Source organism: Chiloscyllium plagiosum, chromosome 5 (assembly GCF_004010195.1).
Source record: "Chiloscyllium plagiosum isolate BGI_BamShark_2017 chromosome 5, ASM401019v2, whole genome shotgun sequence".
Taxonomy (NCBI): Eukaryota; Metazoa; Chordata; class Chondrichthyes; order Orectolobiformes; family Hemiscylliidae; genus Chiloscyllium; species Chiloscyllium plagiosum.
The window spans coordinates 110,655,396-110,661,013 of NC_057714.1; positions in this window are offsets into that span (position 1 = coordinate 110,655,396).

The window sequence follows — 5,618 nt, forward strand, 5'->3', positions numbered from 1 at the left end:
TTTTATTCTGTCTCTGACTTCCCTTGTCAGCTATGGTTGCCTCATTCTCCTCTTAGAATGTTCCTTCTTTTTTGGGATGATATTCTAAAATGACTTCCAAGTCCCCCATGATTCTTGTAATAGTGCTTTTCTTATATGCCTTTTGTATCCCCTGATTTATTTTCTTCCTCAAGTCCTGGCCACTGCTAATAGGCCCTTACAAACTTCCATCAGAGTCCTTTTTCCTTTGTGGTGCCTAAACTCTGCCCTTACAGATTCTACACTTTCTGACATGCTATGACTTTTTGCAATTGATTTAATTTCATTTTGTACAAATAAGGCAACATTGCTCCCTTTGCTCATTTGTCTAATTTTACAACAAGATGTTTATACTTCAATATTTATTTGTCACAGCCTTGATCCCCTTGCAGCCATGTTTCTGTGATACCTACAACATCATAACTGTCAATTTCAAACTGCACTACAAGCTCATTTATCTTGTTTTGTATATTGTGAATACAACACTCTCAGTCTTAGAGTATAAGAGCAAGGAGGTAATTTCGGAGTTGCATAGAGCACTGGTTAGGCCACAGTACAGTACAGTTCTGGTCACCTCACCCCAGAAAGGATGTGATAACACTAGAGGAGTAAAAGAGGAGGTTCACAATGATGCTGCATAGAATAGATAAATTGAGCCATATTACATAGGCTTGGGTTTTTTTTAGAGGAGAGACAAGATTGAGATGTATACGATTATGAAGGATATGTACACAGTGAATATAGTGCAGCTGTTCCCTTGATTGAGTGGTCAATCATGAGGGGATATAGTTTTAGGTTAAGAGGCAGGAGATTCAAAGGGGATTTGAAAAAAAACTTTTTTTACTCAGAGGGTGGTGGGAATCTGGAATGTACTGCCTGGGAAAGTAATGGAGGCTGGAAGCCTTACAACCTTTAAAGTGTATTTGAATGAGCATTAGTTTATCATAATATTCAAAGAAACAGGAGTTGCAGGAAATTGGAATTATTGCACCTTTACTCATAAATATGTTGGTACAAGCTCGATGGACCAAAAGGCCTTTTCTGCAATAAATGATTCTATGACTCTATCTCTTGATATTCAATGGTATTGCCATTGTTGAATCTCCCATTATCAACATCCTAGGGTTACTGACCAAACAATAAACTGGTTTAGATAAATAGGGTGGCTACAAGAGCAGGTCAGAAGCTAGGAAATATATTGGGAATAATTCACTTCTCGGCTCACCAAGTTCATCAACTACAAGGCACAAGTCAGGAGTGTAATGGAATACTTCCCAGTTGGCTGAATGAGTGCAACTCCTACAACTCAAGAAGTTTTGCAACATCTAGGAAAATGCAACCCGCGTGGTTGCCTCTACCTAAATAAAAAGGAAACCCACAGCAGGTTATTTTGCATCTTTTTTCAAAGAATGAATTATCACCAAATCACAGATTTCACCAATAAAAGCACTATCCACCAGGGCAACAGTAACAAATTGAAGTGGGGGGTGGTACAGGCTGGTGGGGAAGGGGAGAGTGGGTGGTGGTGCAGGCTGGTGGGGAAGGGGAGAGTGGGAGGTGGTGCAGGCAGATTTGGCAAATGTTACCAACCCCTCCAACTTTCCTCAGAATTTCAGAATCCTCGCTACCCAGAGGAAGCTGATTTAGTTCATAGCTGCAACCCATTTCATGGACCTGTCAGCACAGCCCTCATGTTAATCTATAACAGACTGATTCACCTTTTAATGTTGTCTATGGTGTTTATAGAATACACAATTATGCATCTGTTAATAACAACTAACATATCAATAGCTGATTTTGCCTTTGAACCTGTTTGTGGCCATTTCACAGCATTTTAATAGATGCATAATTTTACTTTTTTAAAAATTCATCTGCATAACCTCTCTCATCCCATTCGAATGAATCATCAATATTAACCTCTTGTCACCCAATGTTTGAACCATTCAAAATAAAGTGTCATTTATTCTGGGGCTATGGACAATGCAAATCAGACAAGAATCTAGTTACCTGTCATAAGCTGGAGGTGAATTGTTGCAACTCTGATTAGTTACAGGCTACGTGATCAGGGTGCTGTTGGAGGCTGGTGTTGGGAAGTAATGATGGGATGGCAGGAGTTATCCAATGCCAATAGTGGAACAGTGGAATACATTATGGATTGCTATCACTAGTGCGTTGGAGACTGAGGGACAACCTGATTGAAATATGTTAACTTATCAGAGGCATGGTGAGGATAGATAGTTGGAGTCTTTTCCCCAGGGTGGAAATGTCAAATACAAGGGAGCATAGGTCTAAGGTGAGAGTAGGGAAAGGTTTAAAGGTGAGATACGAGGCAGGTTTGTTTATACAGAGGGTAATAGGTGCCTGGAACGTGCTGCCAGGGGAGGTGGTAAAAGCAGACAGCAATATTTAGGAGGCATTTAGAGAGACACATGAATGGCAGGGAATACAGGGATACGAACCATGTGTAGGCAGATGGGGTTAGTTTACAATGACATCATGGTGGGCACAGACATGGTGGGCTGAAGGGCCTGTTCCTGTGCCATTCTGTGGGGAGAACGGTGGCACAGTGGTTAGCACTACTGCCTCACAGCGCCAGGGACCCGGGTTCAATTCCCGCCTCAGGTAACTGTCTGTTTGGAGTTTGCACCTTCTCCCCGTGTCTGTGTGGGTTTCCTCCGGGTGCTCCGGTTTCCTCCCACAGTCCAAATATGTACAGGTCAGGTGAGTTGGCCATGCTAAATTGCCCGTAGTGTTAGGTGAAGGGGTAAATGTCGAGGAATGGGTCTGGGTGCGTTGCTCTTTGGAGGGTCGGATGTGGACTTGTTGGGCCAAAGGGCCTGTTTCCACACTGTAAGTAATCTAATCTAATCTAAAGTGGGTGAATGACAGTAGATCAGTGACTTACACAGAAATGCATAAACTGTGAGAGAGAAACTAAAGAAACGACAGGACCGATACCAAAATGGGGGTCTTCTTATGGAGGCAAAGACATTCTCACTCTATTCCAGTGGCCTTGCTAGTTTGGTTTACTCAAGTGCCCCACTCAATTTCATTTTGAAATCGTAGAGCCTCTCTGCTCCCACTGTCCCCACAGGCAGCATGCTCCAGGTCAAAAGATCATCCATGTTAGGCACAGGAGTAGGCAGTTCAGCCCACAGGGAGAAAGTGAGGACTGCAGATGCTGGAACTCAGAGTCGAGAGTGTGGTGCTAGAAAAGCACAGCCAGTCAGGCAGTATCCAAGGAGCAGGAGAGTTGACGTTTCCGGCATAAGCTCTTCATCAGGAATGTGGGGGGTGTGTGGAGGGGGCTGAGAGATAAATAGGAGGGGGCCAGTTGGGCTTGGATGAAGGTAGCTGGGAAGGCTATAGTTAGATGAAGATGGAGGGTGAAGGCAATAAGTCAGAGCAGAGGGTGCAGCAGATAGGTGGGAAGGAAGATGGACAGGCAGGACAGGTCAAGAGGGCAGTGCCGAGTTGGAGGGTTGGATCTGGGATGAGGTGGGGGGAGGGGAGGTGAGGAAACTGGTGAAATCCACATTGATCCCATGTGGTTTGTAGGTCCCAAAGTGGAAGATGGGACATTCTCTCTCCAGGGGTCAGGTGGCTTGGATTTGGCGGTGGAGGAGGTCCAGGACTTGGATGTCCTTGGGAGAGTGGGAGGGGGTGTTGAAGTGGGCCACAGAGTGGTGGGGTTGGTTGGTGAATTACTTTATCAAGTTGATAGGTTTGTTAAGAAGGCGCATGGTGTGTTGGCTTTCATTAGCTGGAGGGTTGAGTTTAAGAGCTGCGATGTTATGCTGCAGCTCTATAAAGCCTGGGTTAGACCACACTTGGAATATTGTGTTCAGTTCTGGTCGCCTCATTATAAGAAGGATGTGGAAGCTTTAGAGATTATGCAGAGGAGATTTACCGAGAATGCTGCCTGGACTAGAGGGCATGTCTTATGAAGAAAGGTTGAGGGAGCTAAGGATTTTCTCATTGGAGTGAAGAAGATTGAGCAGTGACTTGATAGAGGTGTACTTGAGAGGCACAGATAGAATGGATAGACAGAGACTTTTTCCCAGCGTGGAAACAGCTATCTCGAGTGGGCATAATTTTAAGGTGATTGGAGGAAGGTTCAGAGGAGCTCTCAGAGGTAGGTTCTTTACACAGAGAGCGGTGGGTGTGTGGAATGCACAGTCAGCAGTGATAGTAGAGTCAGATACATTAGGGACATTAAAGTGACTCTTGCATAGGTACATGGATGATAGCAAAATGGAGGGTAAGTCAGTTGGTTTAATCTTAGAGTAGGATAAAAGACTGGCACAACACCAAAGGCTGAAGAGCCTGTATTGTTCTGCAGTCTATGTTCTCAGACCCTTTCGAACTGAGATGAGGAGGGATTTCTTCAGCCAGAGGGTGGTGACTCTGTGGAACTCATTGCTGCAGAGGGCTGCGGAGGCCAAGTCACGGAGTGTATTTAAGATGGAAATAGACAGATTTTTGATTAGTTGTTTGGGGATCAAGAGGTATAGGGAGAAGGCAGGAGAATGGGGTTGAGAAATATATCAGCCATGACCGAATGGCAGAGCAGTCTCGACGGGCTGAATGGCCTGATTCTGCTGCTGTATGTAATGGTCATCGTGGTTGTAATTATGTGGTACAGTCTGTTCTGGTCAATTAGCGCTCTCGTCTCGTTTTCCATTTGAATTGGTATTCTTGCAACTTGTCCTGATGAAGCCAGAAATCTTCAGTAAAATGTTTTCTTTCAGCAATGCTTACAGTCTGTGCTACCAAATGGCTACTTTTACAACTCGTAAACCCAGTGGAGTAATGTTGGAACCATGTAATCTGCAGTTCTGATCAACACTTGTGTAGATGCAATATTATAGGCGAAAGTGAGGACTGCAGATGCTGGAGATCAGAGCTGAAAATGTGTTGCTGGAAAAGCGCAGCAGGTCAGGCAGCATCCAAGGAGCAGGAGAATCGGCGTTTCGGGCATAAGCCTGAAGAAGGGCTCATGCCCGAAACGTCGATTCTCCTGCTTCTTGGATGCTGCTTGACCTGCTGCGCTTTTCCAGCAACACATTTTCAGCTAGATGCAATATTATACTAGTTACCATGATCTGTGGAGAAAATAGAGTTCAGGAGTCTTTTAGCTTTCCAGTTTTCTTTTCCCCTTGAATGTGAAGATGAACAATAGTTGAAAGGAATTGGTATGAGTTATACTGTCTGCATTTTAGGTCACCATATTATAACCGAGGCTCCGGACAGAAAGCTGATTAGATTTGACAGATGACATCAGAAGTGTTTGAGTATAAAAGCAAATTACTGAGGATGCTGGAATCTGAAACCAAAAAAGAGAAAATGCTGGAAAATCTCAGCAAGTCTGGCAGCATATGGGCGGCACGGTGGCACAGTGGTTAGCACTGCTGCCTCGCAGCGCCAGAGATCCGGGAAATGCTGGAAAATCTCAGCAAGTCTGGCAGCATCTGTAAGGAGAGAAAAGAGCTGACATTTCGAGTCGAACTGACCCTTTGTTTGAGTATAGATATCCAAAGAGGGTCGACAGTGTCAAGGCTCTTTTCTCTTGAGAGGCAAAGACTAAGAGGTGATCTAAT